The sequence below is a fragment of the Hylobates moloch genome, unplaced genomic scaffold (genome assembly GCF_009828535.3).
Source record: "Hylobates moloch isolate HMO894 unplaced genomic scaffold, HMol_V3 SCAFFOLD_12, whole genome shotgun sequence".
NCBI classification, from domain to species: domain Eukaryota; kingdom Metazoa; phylum Chordata; class Mammalia; order Primates; family Hylobatidae; genus Hylobates; species Hylobates moloch.
In genome coordinates this window covers 64,812,592-64,828,080 of record NW_026652287.1, presented here as the reverse complement: position 1 = coordinate 64,828,080, position 15,489 = coordinate 64,812,592, and the positions used below count along the sequence as shown (strand labels likewise).

Genomic DNA, 15,489 nt, shown 5'->3' with positions numbered 1-15,489 from the left:
GGCACAGAATAGGCAAGACTCCAGAGAAAGTTTCTCTTCTCTCCCCACTTCTTGCTGCCATTGTCTGTTAGGTTTGATCCACAATGAATGGATCTCATTCTACTTTTCCATTTCCCTAATATTTGTCATGGCCCTTTCGAATCTTGTCATTCACTGTTCTGATTTTCACAGTGCTGGGGGTCATCAGTGTGTTCCTGAGGTGGAATAGCACTCATTTCAGACCAAGGATGACAGAGGTGTGGGAAGCAAACATACACTTAGGGAACAGGGCAGACCAAGTGAATGATAACTCTCTTTCCATCACACCCACCCTCAAATCATGAGGTACTTATCCACTTTTACCTCTGAATACAGGACTGTGGTTCTCCTATGCAAAGACAGCAGGGAGTGGACGCTAGGAGGGTAAAACAACGCTCTGAATAAAGCTCAAGAGATCTCCCACAGAATTTCATTAAACCACTACTGGAGGCCATATACTAAACGAGTAATCCCTTAAGGCATGAGACACGTTAAAACCACTTTATTGAGCCATAATTCACATACAATTCACCCATTTAAAGTGTACAATTCAATGGATTTTCGTATATTCACAGAGTTATACATTCAACACCACAATTTTATTTTATTTTGAGAGAGTCTTGCTCTTTCACCCAGGCTGGACTGCAGTGGCATGATCTCGGCTCACTGCAACTTCCTCCTCCCCGGTTCAAGCGATTCTCCTGCCTCAGCCTCCCAAATAGCTGGGATTACAGGCACATGCCACCACACCCAGCTAATTTTTGTATTTTTAGTGGAGAAAGGGTTTCACCATGTTGGCAAGTCTGGTCTCAAACTCCTGGGCTCAAGCATCACCACAATTTTAGATCGTATTTACCTCCCAAAGAAATCCAGCTCCCCTTAACTCTGACTTCCAAACCCCTATGCCCTCCAGCCCTAGGCAACCATTAATGTGCTTTTTCTTGACAGATTTTCCTGTTCTGGACATTTCATATAAATGGAGTCATGCAGTATGTAAATCCTTCATGACTAGCTTCTTTAACTTACCATAATGTTTTGAAGGTTCATCCATGTAATGTGTATCATTATTACTTCCTTTTTATGACTGAATAATATTCTAAGGTGTGATAAGGATATGACATCTTGCTTACCCATTCATCAGCTGATGGATGTTTAGGTTATTTCCATTTTTTGGCTACTGTGAATAATGCTGCCGTGAAGATTCATGTGCCTGTTTTAGTGTGGAAATGTTTTCATTTCTGTCAGGTAGATCTGAGGAGTAGAACTGGAGATTATATGCTAATATTATGTTTAACCATTTCAGGAACTGCCAGATTGATTTTCACAGCAACTGGAGCATTTTACATTCCCACTAGCAGGGTAAAAGAGTTTTTATTTCTCAACATCCTTCCCAACACTTTAAAATAAATTATAGCCATCGTAGTAGGTGTATTCATAGTATCTCATTATTGTTTTGTTGTGCATTTCCCTAATGGGAATTTTTTTTTTTTTTTTTTTTTCCTGAGACGGAGTCTTGCTCTGACACCCAGGCTGGAGTGCAGTGGCATGACCTTGGCTCACTGTAACCTCTGCCTCCTGGGTTCAAGCGATTCTCCTGCCTCAGCCTCCTGAGTAGCTGGGATTACAGGTGCTCGTCACCACGCCTGGCTAATTTTTCTATTTTTAGTAGAGACGGGGTTTCACCATGTTGGCCAGGATGGTCTCAAACTCCTCACCTTAAGTGATCCACCTGCCTCAGCCTCCCGAAGTGTTGGGATTACAGGCATGAGCCACCACGCCCAGCCACTCATGGGATTTTATTATACCTTTATGCATGATAGGAGTAAACAGAAACTGCATACTTGTCTTTTTTCTTAATATAGAAACCTTATACATATTTATGTCTTTTAGAAAAACAGAGATGAGTTTAAGCATTATCAGGGCAGCAAATTATGACATAAACAACAGGATTTAGGATTACTATTGAAATATGAGGTCTTAAAGACTCCTTTGCACAAATAATACAAATAAGCAAATTATAGACAGGAAAATAGCTGAGGATGATCAGAGTTATCTCTCTACTGAACAGGAGAGTAATGCTGATATTCAATGAATGTTCTCAATTCAATACTTTATCATATCAGGTTCTTTTAAATAGCTTTTTTGTTTGTTTGTTTGTTTTCTGAGACCCAGTCTCACTTTCGCTCTGTTGCCCAGGCTGGAGTGCAATGGCGTGATCTCAGCTCACTGCAGCCTCCGTCTCCCAGCTCCAAGCAATTCTCCTGCCTCAGCCTCCTGAGTAGCTGGGATTACAGATGCGAACAACCACACCTGGCTAATTTTTGTATTTTTAGTAGAGACGGGGTTTCATCATATTGGTCAGGCTGGTCTTGAACTCCTGACCTCATGATCCACCTGCCTCGGCCTCCCAAAGTGCTGGGATTACAGGTGTGAGCCACCGCGCCCGGCAACTGTTTAAATAGATTTTATGACACAGAGTGGTGTCTTTTCCCGTGTAGCTCCATAGGGAGAAGACATCTCCATATTTTTTAAAGATTCCTTTTTAGTACTATTAGGTGGGTCTGCATCCTTAAGAATTTTACTTGTTTGCATGATGGATGACAAAACAGGACTGAAAAGCTCAATATATATTACAAGGAAATGGAAAATGGAGTCGATAATTTTTGAAGTTAAAATGTAATAAACAGCATATAATGTTTTATAGTCAGGATGGGATTTTGTGTTCCACACTGGACACTCCTGTATTTGCCTGACCTTTCATTGTCACCTCTTCTGCCTCATGATCCACAGTTGGAACCCCTTAAATAATCGATGTGGCATGTAAATCAAGGAACAGTACATACTTAGCTTAGCAGATGTAAGCGTAAATGTTAAGACATTGCTTAGAGATCCATAGGTACTGAGCCAGTTAGGGAATGAGCTGTGTGGTGATGTTAAGTATCGTTAACCATCACATCCAGTCCTGGAGCTGGCCAGAAACCAGAGTCTCCTTGTTACCTTCCATCCCACCAAAATCCAGCCTCCCAATGTTGCCACTGCTGAGGAGTATGAAAAGGAGTCATGAGTTAATCACTTAGGAAAAATTCATAGTAATCTCTTTTGTATGCATAGTGCCTTACGGTTTACAAAGCAATTTTCCAGCTTTTATTTCAGTTTTGTGAGAAACAGGTAGAAAGACACTTATTTATTGACTGCACTGCAGACACTGAATATACTTTGTCTCATTTCATAAAGACTTATTCCCTCCATTTACAGATGAAATGGGTTGAGCAGAAATGCCTGTCTTCATTTTACATCAGAAGAGAATGAGGTTCAGTAACATTAAGGGATATACACAACTAAAAACAATGCAGGTGGGGATTGCAGCTAGATCTGTGAGCACAGGGCTCTGGAACACTGACTGCCCTTTAGCTCAGTTATTCCACATGAGAATGAATCTGGGGCTCTCTGCTGGTCAAGAGGCGGCTCATTTCTCTATCAAAATTCGCAAAAACTTCCCACTCATCCATGAGCCCCTGTAAACCTTTAAACTGGGAGTAATGGGAGGGCAGGGAGTGGAAACTGATAGGCCTGAGTCTTTAATTCTTTCCTCCATGTTTAGTGTTGGTTTGTTGTTTCTCCCCACCACAAACTCAGAGGCAAGGACCATGCACTTTGGCCACAGCAACCTGATTGACTTACATGCTATTCTGGTCAGACTTCATCTTCCAAGAGCTGTCACCAGGCCTCCCTTTAGCTCAATGACCCATCTCCTTCCCCACTTTCTTTTTCATCAGGCTTATACTTGCTGCTGCCTTTATGCTTTATTGACTTCTATGAGATCAATTAAGTGCTCTTTATTCTCCTTCCCCCTGCACTGGATTAAAAATAAGATATTGTATTGCTTTACTATCGGAAGTTACTCTTAACCTTGCATCTTTGACTTAACGACTAATTGGTATCTCCTTGAGCAATAAAAAAAGACCTTAGAATGCTGTAGGTACGTTCTTTCTTTTTTTTTTTTTTTTTTTTTTTTTTGAGACAGAGTCTCCCTCTGTCACCCAGGGTGGAGTGCAGTGGGGCGATCTCGGTTCACTACAACCACCACCTCCTGGGTTCAAGCGATTATCTTGCCTTAGCCTCCTGAGTAGCTGGAATTACAGGTGAGCACCACCACACCCAGCTGAATTTTGTATTTTTAGTGAAGATGGGGTTTCAGCATGTTGGCCAGGCTGGTCTCCAACTCCTGACCTCAAGTGATCTGCCCATCTTGGCCTCTCAAAGTGCTGGGATTACAGGTGTGAACTACCGCATCCGGCCTCTTTTTATTTTTGTCTGGTGCTTTTGATCTAATTTGTTTTAAAATTCTATAAAAAGTAATCATCATTACTTAGTAAACAGAATCCCCAACATATTTACCAATTTCCTTGCTCATCATTTAAAATTTTATCTCATTCTTTCTGGGTTTTTCTTTTTGCTGATTCACATCCTTTAGAAATTCTTCCAGTGAGTCTATGAAAAAACCTTATCTTTGTCTGAAAATGTCTTTATTTTGCCCCACTCTTAATTGCTACTTTTCCTACATCACTTTGAAGGTATTATTCTCCTGTCTTCTGACATCTTGTGCCCAATCATCTTTCCTTTTAGGTAGCATGTCTTTTCTGTTTTTCTTCTTTCCTTCCCTCCCTTCCTTCTTTTCAAGATTTCTGTTCTACATTATCACTGTGATGTGTCTAGGTGTTAGATCCACTTTCATTATCCTACTTGACACTCATTTTGATTCCTCATCTTAAAATTGACTTTAATTATGAAAAGTTGTAAACCACTTTTTCTTCTGATGCTTCTCCTCCTTTTTCTCCTTTTATGATATTTATTAGATGTGTCTTGGGCCCTCTTATTTTCTTCCATGTCTCAGTTTCTCATCTGTATTTCACTTTTTATCTCTGTGCTGCATTATAGGTAATCTCTTCAGATATATCTTTAAGTTCATTAATTTTGAGCTGTGCTTGTTATGTTCTCTATATTTAAGATCTTTTTTATTTCTAGAAATTTTCTTTGGTTATTTTTTAAATCTACTGATTCTTTTTAAGTATTGTGCTTTCATTATGAGTTTTTTTCCATTTAAAACATTTCATATTCTTTCATATTGTCATATTATATGCAGTTCTTGTAGGTGCCAACTTTATTATTTATTTACTCTGCTGACCCTCCTATGATGGTTATTTCCTTGTTGTTTGTAATTTTTGTTTTTGAGCTCATCTCGGTGGGGCAGAGGTATGCTTTGTTTTTGTTTTTAAGGGTTTTTCATGTGCCCTGGATTAAGAGAGTGTTCAAAACCATGTTACATTTACTTTTGGCTGAGTTGCAGGGGTTTCAGTGGAGGTGAACCTGGTTCTGTATGTATGGATTTTTATTTATTAAAACTTAAAATTTTAGGCCAGGTGTCATGGCACATGCCTGAAATCTCAGCACTTTGGGAGGCCAAGGTGGGAGGATTTCTTGAGCCCAGGAGTTCAAGACCAACCTGCACAACAAAGTGAGACCCTGTCTCTAAATTTTTTTTTTTTTTAATTAGCTGGCCATAGTGGTGCCCACCTGTAGTCCCAGCTACTTGGGAGGCTGAGACAGGAGAAGAATCACTTGATACTAGTAGGTTGAGGCTGTAGTGAGTCATGATCATGCCACTGGACTCCAGTCTGGGTGCCAGAGCAAGACCCTGTCTCAAAAAAAAAAAAATTAGATACAGACTTTCTGTTTTTCTATTTCATCTTGAGTCAAGAGTTTTGAGAAGCTGTGCTTTCAAAGGAATGGATGAATTTCATCTAAAATGTCAAATTTATTGGCATAAAATTGTTCATAATATTGCCTTATCATTTTACTGTCTGTAGGATCTGTAGTGGCATCTTCATTTTTATTCCCGACAAGGGTAATCTGTGTTTTATCTTTTATTAATTATGCTTACTAGGGATTTATCAATTTTTAAAATGCCTTCAAATAAACAACTTTCTGTTTTGTTCATTTTCTTAATGGTCTGCTTTCTATTTCTACTTAATTGATTTATGCTCATCTTTTTTTTTTTTTTTTGAGATGGAGTCTCACTCTGTCGCCCAGCCTGGAGTGCAGTGGCGTGATCTCAGCTCACTGCAAGCTCCACCTCCCGGATTTAGGCCATTCTCCTGCCTCAGCCTCCCGAGTAGCTGGGACTACAGGTGCCCACCACAACTCCCAGCTAATTTTTTGCATTTTTAGTAGAGACGGGGTTTCACCGTGTTAGTCAGGATGATCTCAATTTCCTGACCTCGTGATCTGCCCATCTCGGCCTCCCAAAGTGTTGGGATTACAGGCGTGAACCACCACGCCTGGCCAATTTATGCCCATCTTTATTTCTTTTTTTCGACTTTTGGTTTAGCATATAGCATGTTTGTTATTCTTGTTTAAGCCTTTCTTCATTTTTAAAAATTATGGCAAAGTATACATGTAACATAAAATTTACCATCTTAACTATTTGAGTGTACAGCTCAGTAGCATTAAGTATATTCCCATTTTTGTACAACCAATATCCACAACTTTTTCATCCTGTAAATGTGAAACTATATCCATCAAATAATAACTACCCTTCTCCCCCTGCCCCCAGCCCCTGGCAACCATGACAAGAAACCTACAAACTCTCTCACTACAAGCATTAATAGCCAAAAAGTGGGAGACCAGTAATACTTTCTGATTTTACGAGTTGGACTACTCTAGATACTTCACATGAGTGGAATCATAAGTAGTTATCTTTTTGTGATTGGCTTGTTAGAATATCCTCAAGATTCAGCCACATTGTAGCATATGTCAAAATTTCCTTCCAAGGCTGAATAATATTACCCTGTATGTATATGCCACATGTATTAGTCTGTTTTGTGTTGCTATAAAGGAATACCTGAGGCTGGGTAATTTATAAAGAAAAATGGTTTATTTAGCTTATGGTTCTATAGGCTGTACAAGAAGCATAGTGCCAGTATCTGCTTCTGGTGAGGCCTCAGGAAGCTTACAATTATGGCAGAAGGCAAAGGGAAAGCTAGCATATCACATGGCAAGAGGGAACAAAAGGGGGAGGGAGGAGGTGCCAGGCTCTTTTAAACAACTAGCTATAGGGTGAACTCATATCCATGTGGAGGACACCACGCCATTCATGAGATCCACCCCATAATCCAACACCTCCCACTAGGCGCCACCTCCAACACTGGGAGTCACATGTCCATGTGAGATTTTGAGGGAACAAATATCCAAATCATATTACCACATTTTGTTTATCCATTCAACCACTGATGGACATGTGGGTTGTACCTATTTCTTGGCTATTGTGAATAATGCTGCTATGAATTTCTCCTTTTTTTATTTAAGTACTTAAATTTCCTCTCAACTCTGCTTTAGCTGTGTCCTTCCAATTTTGATATGCTGTGTTGTCATTTTTTCGTATTTCAAAACATTTTCACCTTATTTATTCAATGATCTGTAGTCAGAAGTGTGTTATTTAATTTCCAAGTATTGAAGGATTGTATAGGTTTCTTATTACTGGTTTCTAATGCACATTCCCCGTAATGTGGCAATCTTTTGAAGTTTATTGTGACTTATGGTCCAGCCTATAGTCTTTCGTGGGGACTGTTCATGTACATGAAAAGAATGTAATTTTTCAATTGTGGGTATGGTGTTCTGTAAACAACAATTAGGTCATGTTGACTGGTGTGGTTCAGATCTTCTATACAGTTGTCCCTTGCTATCCACAGGGGACTGGTTCCAGGACACCAAAACCTGCAGATGCCCAAATTTGTTATATAAAATGGTGTAGTACTTGCATATATAACCTATGCACAACCTTCTGTATACTTTAAACCATCTCTAGATTTTTTTATAATACCTAATACAATGTAAATGCTATGTAAATAATTTTATACTGTATTTTAAAATTTGTATTTTTTTTTTACTGTCGTTGTGTTTTTTCTGAATATTTGTGTGTTGCCATTGGTTGAATCTGCATATATGAAGAGCTGATTACATATATTACTGAATTTCTTGCCTACAAGTGCTATCAATTACTGAGATATAATTGTGGATTTCCAATTATGCTTGTGGATCTGTCTATTTCTTTTGTTCTGTTAGTTTTTGCTTCAAGAAATTTAACACTCTCATCATAGGTTCATACCAGCATACATATTCCTGATGAACACATACAGTCATGTGTCATGTAAACAACATTTTACTCAATGATGGACACATATACAATGGTGGCCCCATAAGATTACAATGGAGCTGAAAAATTCCTATCACTTGTGGACGTTGTCATGCACCATGTCACTCAGGTGTTTGTGGTGACGCTGGTATAAATAAACCTACTGTGCTTCCAGTTGTATAAAAGTATAGCACATGCAATTATATATAGTACACAACAGGTGATAATACTAAGTGATTACATTACTAGTTTATGTAATTTATTGTACTATTTGTATTATTATTTTAGACTGTACTCCTTCTACTTATTAAAAAAAAAAAAAGTAACTGTAAAACAGCCTCAGGCAAGTCCTTCAGGAGGTATCCAGAAGGAGGCATTGTTTTCATAGGCAATGACAGCTCCACGCATATTTTTAACCCTGAAGACGACATTCCAGTTGGACAAGATTTGGCGGTAAAAGACAGTGATACTGATACTCTGGACCCTGTGTAGGCCCAGGCTAAAGTGTGTGTGTCTTTGTTTTTAACAAGAAAGTTTAAAAAGTAACAAACATTTTTAAAATAAAAAAATTTTTAAATAGAAAAAAGCCTATAGAATAAAGACATAAATATTTTTGTGTTGCTATATAATGTGTTTGTGTTTTAAGTGAAGTGTTATTACAATACAGAAAGATAAAAAATAGTAAGTTTATAATGTAAAAATATTACAGGAAGCTAAGGTTAATTTATTATTGAAGAAAACTTTAAAAAATAAATTTAGTGAAGCCTAAGTGTACTGCTTGTAAAGTCTACAGTAGTATACAGTCATGTCCTAGTCCTTAGCATTCTCTCACAACCCACTCACTGACACACCCAGAAATTCAGTCCTGCAAGCTCCATTCATAGCAAGTATCTTGTACAGGTGTGCCATTTTTTAATATTTTAGACAGTATTTTTACTGTACCTTTTCTATGTTTAGATACACAAATACCACTGTGTTATAAATGCCTACAGTATTCCATACAGGTATGCTATATGCCATATAATATGCTATACAGGTTTGTAGCCTAGGAGCAACAGGCTATACCATATGACCTAGGTATGTAGTAGGCTACCCCATTTCTGTTTGTGTTAGTGTGCTCTGATGCTTGCATGATGCAATCACCTAATGACACATTTCTCAGAATGTATCCCTGTAGTGACAAATGTATATGCAAATTCCTAATGACCTGCTCTTTTATGATTGTTACCTATCTCCTGCAATATACATTGTTTTGAGGCTTATTATCTGATATTACTATAGCCACGCCAACTTTCTTATACTTAATGTGTATCTTTTTCTTGACCAATTTTAAGTAGATTTCTCAGCTTAGAATTTCTAATTCACACATGTAGTATTTGTTTTTTTTTTAGACGGAGTCTCACTCTGTCTCCCAGGCTGGAGTGCAATGGCACAATCTCGGCTCACTACAACCTCTACCTCCCAGGTTCAAGCAATTCTCTGCCTCAGCCTCCCGAGTAGCTGGGATTACAGCCACCCACCACCATGCCTGGCTAATTTTTAGTAGGGACAGGTTTTCGCCATGTTGGCCAGGCTGGTCTCAAACTCCTGACCTCAGGTGATCCACCCGCCTCAGCCTCCCGAAGTGCTGGGGTTATAGGCACGAGCCACTGCCTCCAGGCGCAAATACCCAACTTAATACTACATGTGGCCTGGTGCAGTGGCTCACACCTGTAATCCCAACACTTTTCGGAGGCCAAGGCTGGCAGATCACTTGAAGTCAGGAGTTTGAGACCAGCCTGGCCAAATGCCGAAACCAACTGTACTAAAACTACAAAAATCAACCAAGTGTGGTGGCACTTGCATGCCAGTAATTCCAGATACTAGGGAGGCTAAGGCAGCAGAATTGCTTGAACCCGGGAGGCAGAGGTTGCAGTGAGCCAAGATCGCACCACTGCACTCCAGCCTGGGCGACAGAGCAAGATTTCATCTCAAAAAAAAAAAAAAAATCTCCCTCAGCGGGGTGCAGTGGCTCACGCCTGTAATCCCAGCACTTTTGGAGGCTGAGGCGGGGGGATCACAAGGTCAGGAGATCGAGACCATCCTGGCTAACACGGTGAAATCCCGTCTCTACTAAAAATACAAAAAATTAGCCGGGCATCATGGCAGGCGCCTGTAGTCCCAGCTACTCGGGAGGCTGAGGCAGGAGAATGGCGTGAATCCCGGAGGCGGAGCTTGCAGTGAGCCGAGATTGCGCCACTGCACTCGGGTCTGGGCAACAGAGTGACACTCCGTCTCAAAAAAAAAAAAAAAAAAAAAAGAGAGATCAAGACCATCCTGTCCAACACGTTGAAACCTCATCTCTACTAAAAATACAAAAAATTAGCTCCATGCAGTGGTGCGTGCCTGTAGTCCCAGCTACTTGGAAGGCTGAGGCAGGAGGATTGCTTGAACCTGGGAGGCAGAGGTTGCAGTGAGCCGAGATAGCACCACTGTCCAGCCTGGGTGACAGAGCAAGACTCCATTTCAAAAAAAAAAAAATCTCCTCCACACTCTTTGTTCTTGCCCCTCACTTGAAGGATAGAAAAAAAAAATAAGAGATTGAGTTCTTCAATTTGTAAAAAAATGTAAGGAAGGAATGGACAAGACAAAAAGAGTGGGTAGTACTGAATTAGTGTCCAAAGGAAGGCTTAGAATACCACTTATTTTCTCACCAAGACTGAAGGCTTGCTCTATTCCTAGGCTCCTGTCACCACGGACCTGTTTCTCTTGTCCTCTCTCTTCTCCAGTGCTTTCCTGAACATAAAGAGTAGAGTTCAGCTGAGTGTGGTGACTCATGCCTGTAATCCTAGTACTTTGTCAGGCCAAGGCAGGAGGATCACTTAAGCCCAGGAGTTTGAGATAAACTGAGCAACATAGTGAGACCCTATCTCTACAGAAAATTTTAAAAAAATAGCTTCATGTGGTTGCATGTGCCTGTAGTCCCAGCTACGCAGGAGGCTGAGTGGGAGGATTGCTTGGGCCCAGGAGTTTGAGACTGCAGTGAGCCATGACCATGCCACTGCATTCCAGCCTGGGTGACTCTGTCTCAAAAAAAAAAAAAAAAAAAAAAAAAGAGAGTACACTCTTCTATCTTATCTTTCAATCAGATTACTCCCATGCCTCTGGTGACCACTAGAATGGAGCTATATAAATGGGACAAGGCCCCCTGGGATATGACTAGAAGGGAAACAGTGGTACAACATGACCCAGAAGGGAAAGGGAGGACAATGTAACATGGAAGGACCTCCCTCTTCCCATATACTGTTAATAATAATGTGATCTACCCATTCTACTTCAATAGAAAGTAGGGCCGGGCACCATGGTTCACACCTGTAATCCTAGCACTTTGGAAGGTCAAGGAGGGCGGGTTGCTTGAGCTCAGGAGTTCGAGACCAGCCCAGGCAATGTGGCAAAACCTTGTCTCCACCTAAAATACAAAATACAAAAATTAGCCAGGTATGGTAGTGGATGCCTGTGGTCCCAGCTACTCAGGAGACTGAAATGGGAGAGTCACTTGAGCCTGAGAGGTCGAGGCTGCAGTGAGCCATGATTGCACCACTGCCCCCCAGCCTGGGTGACAGAGAGAGACCCTGTCTCAAAAAAAAAAAAAAAAGAAAAAGTAGAATCACTCACTAGTAAACTGAGATATGTGGACATGATGAGGCTTTCCCCTCTATGGGCTCTCCTGAGTACTCACTACATAGATATCAAATCACTATCTGTATAAAAAAGGTTTATGAAAGGAATATATGCTTATTTAATTCAAGGGAATATGTTTCTGTTTATGGGAGTGAAAAGGAGTGCTGAGTGATATATCCAATTATTATTATTATTATTATTATTTTGAGACAGAGTCTTGCTTTGTCACCCAGGATGGAGTACAATGGCGCGATCTCCGCTCACTGCAACTTCTGCTTCCCAGGTTCAAGCAATTCTCCTGCCTCAGCCTCCCGAGTAGCTGGGACTACAGGCGCAGGCCACCACGCCTGAATAATTTTTGTAGTTTTAGTAGAGACGGGGTTTCACTATGTTGGCCAGGCTGGTCTTGAACTCCTGACCTCGTGATCCGCCTGCCTCAGCCTCCCAAAGTGTTGGGATTACAGGCGTGAGCCACCATGCCTGGCTGAAATATCCAATTATTAAGTGAACAGTAGTTACAATTAGAAGGGAAACTTGGAGAAGGCAACGTGGTTATCTGACTAGAATAAAAGAAAATGGAGAATCCTATCTCATGGAAGTTTCATGGTAGGCAAATGCTCAGGTATCCTGGGGGAAAGGTATTTCAGAAAGGCGAGAAGAAACATTCTCAGCGATAGCTTTTATAATTTGCAGGAAAGGACCCTTGCTCTTTTGGATTCTTTTTTTTTTTTTTTTTAAGGTGAACAACACAGAGAGAAGGGAGCAAAAGAAGCCACGTGAGGCCGGGCGTGGTGGCTCACGCCTGTAATCCCAGCACTTTGGGAGGCGGAGACGGGTGGATCAAGAGGTCAGCAGTTGGAGACCAGCCTGGCCAACATGGTAAAACCCCGTCTCTACTAAAAATACAAAAATTAGCCAGGCGTGGTGGCGAGTGCCTGTAATCCCAGCTACTCAGGAGGCTGAGGCAGGATAATTGCTTGAACCGGGGAGGTGGAGGTTGCAGTGAGCCGAGACGACCCCATTGCACTCCCACCTGGGCGACAGAGCGAGACTCCATCTCAAAAAAAAAACAAACAAAACAAAACAAAGCACGTGAAACCTCTTAGAGTTTCTATAATAACTTGGTTAAATCTGCCTAGTTAACTAATAAACATTTACTATTAAATATTAATCATTATGCGAGATAGTAACTAGTAATACAGGTTGGGGAAGTAGAGAAGAAAGTAATTACACTGTAGGCTCCAGACAGTTGAAAGAAATTTTTCTTTTAAATGAAGTTTGAAATTTGATTTTTACAGTAAATATTTTAATTAGAAAATGACTATTTTAATTACAAGGCTGACCTTGTGATTTTTAGTATTTCAAGTACTTTTACTTGGCTTAAAGTGATTTAGGAGGGCATTAAATCACCCTCAATTTCATCCAGGGGCAAGCGGGGGGTGGGGGGTGGGAGGGGACCTCAAATCTATATAACTATTGAAAGTGGTAGGGATGAAAGTATTTTTCTTCTGTGTTACATATGGAGTCCTCCTCATTTCAACATATTGGATTTAGTTTGTATGATGTTTCCAGGTAATGCAACCCTGTCATCTAGAAATTATAATTTTACCTCTTAGTTTCCAATGCTTATGATATTTTAGTTATTAGAAACTGTCATAATTCTGCAAGCAAAATGAAATACATCAGAGACACAGAGTTCTTCAGTCATTAACATCACATACATAGTGATCCATTTTGTTATCATGGAATGTACGCACAAAACCATGATAAATAACAATTAGTACAGACACATTCAGTTTCCTGTGATCTCACCTACTCCACAAAGCCACAATCCTATGGACCCTACATGACATTCACAACCCTGTTGAGCCCATCTCATAATTCCATACGAAAATAGCAAAGCAAACTCAGAAACTACTTACTCCAGTTACACAATCTCACACACAAACCACAACTAATCATTCTAAAAGGCTTATCAGCTTCTTGGAAAGTTAAATGTAAACTTACCAATTACCCAGCAACTTTTCTTCTAAATATTTGCCCAGGAGAAATGGAAACGTGCCAGCTTTATTTGTAATGTATAAAACCTGTAAATATACCAAATGTTCAACAACAGAAAAATGACTATACAAATTGTGGTATATTTGCACAATGGACTGCTGTTCAGAAAAAGAAAAATGAACTACACATGAAATCTCACAGACATTAGGGTAAACTAAAGGAGAAATATGGAATTCCGGAAACGACAGTTACAGTGACACAAATCAGAACTATGGCTGTCTCCGCTTTGAAACTGACTGGAAAGGACACCAGCAAACTTTCCGGTGGTGGTGGTGTTGTAAACCAAAAATAAAATCTTAAGCACACCCAGACCATCTGAATGGACCCCTCCTCTTGGCCAGGGCATTCCTAGCCTGAAAAACTAGTAGAGCCATGATGGAAAGGCGGGGGTGGGCGGGTCGGACATGCCTCATTATACCCTCCTCCATTTTGGAATTACTGATAGAAAAGACCCCAAGTCTGAAAAGAAACATTTACAATCTACTCTCTGTGACGCCTGCTACCTGGAGACATTCCTAAGTCTTACGTCAATAACTCTTTCAACCATTGCCAATCAAATAATCTTTGAATCTACCTATGAACTGGAAGGCCAGCCATCTTCCAGCTGTCCCACCTTTCCGGAGGGAATCAATGTACACTTTACATGTATTTGGTGTCTCATGTTTCCCTAAAAGGTATAAAACCACATATAACCCGACCACCCTGGGCACAGGTTCTCAAGATCTCCTGAGGGCTGGGCCACCGGCCATTGGTCACTCATATTTAGCTCAGAATAAGTCTCTTCAAATACTTTAGAGTTTAAGTCTTTTCGTCAACAGTGTAAAACACGCCCTAAGGCAGACACACACACACACACTGAGCCGCCGCTACCTGCCAGATTCCATCTGGGGCCTTTCTCATGGTGCAAAACGGACAAAAACTCCAAGTAACCCTCAGGCTTACGACCACGGGTCACATCCTGAGGCCCCCACACTTCGAAGCCAGAGTGGAGCAAAACCTCGCCCGACTCAGGCTCCGAGTTCTCCCCTCGACCCTCCCCAGCCTAAAGCCGGTACCTGCTTCAGGTCTTCCCAACTCGGCCCTCCAGTTCCTTCTTCGGCCTCCCTCAGTCTGGGGTCCGGGTTTCCTCCTCGGCTGAGCAGCCGGGTCCGCGACTCCCTTCACCCTCTCCGGCCCGGGCTTCCGGTTCTTTCCAGAGGTGAGGCAGGGGCCACCTAGAATTCCGCGGCCCCCCACCTCCCCCAAGGCCACCCTCGCCCCAGCTTCCTGTTCCCCATTCTGTCCTCCCAACCTGCCGTCGGGGACCAACGGCCGCCTCTTCGGCGCCTAGGGGACGCGCAGAGGCAGCCTCTGCTGAGGGCAAGGGTCTGCGCACCCGGAAACTCCGGTGTCTAGGGCGTGGTGCGGCCCCTGCGGCCAGCGGGCTCCGCTTGAGCTTCAGGGCGCTTTCGTTGTTGGACTACGTTTCCCACAGGCCCCAGGGCCGCGGATGAACTTCGACCTTTGCTTCCCTTTCCGGTGTTGTGGTTATTGAGTTAAGCCTAGTGAGTCCAGGTAAC

General features: G+C 41.5%; 2 protein-coding genes across 30 annotated transcripts in view; one reads left to right on the top strand and one right to left on the bottom strand.

Annotated features, from left to right (window-relative positions):
• The window catches only part of ZNF382 (zinc finger protein 382), a 60,386-nt gene extending 44,910 nt beyond the window's left edge, over positions 1–15,476 (bottom strand). For 15 of the 29 annotated variants that reach the window (XR_009208819.1, XR_009208820.1, XR_009208822.1 and 12 more), the window contains exons 1-4: positions 14,986–15,476; positions 13,877–13,956; positions 11,561–11,657; positions 10,903–10,984 (exon numbers count right to left, since the gene is read on the bottom strand). The gene's annotated coding sequence lies outside the window, so the exon portion shown is untranslated. Of the gene's footprint in view, positions 1–342; positions 395–3,699; positions 3,875–10,902; positions 10,985–11,560; positions 11,658–11,863; positions 11,950–13,876; positions 13,957–14,985 lie in introns of all 29 variants that reach the window. The other 14 variants (XR_009208824.1, XM_058424691.1, XM_058424693.1 and 11 more) reach the window with 12 other exon arrangements.
• ZNF529 (zinc finger protein 529) overlaps positions 1–15,489 on the top strand; it is a 63,154-nt gene that overhangs the window by 17,346 nt on the left and 30,319 nt on the right. The window lies entirely within an intron of this gene.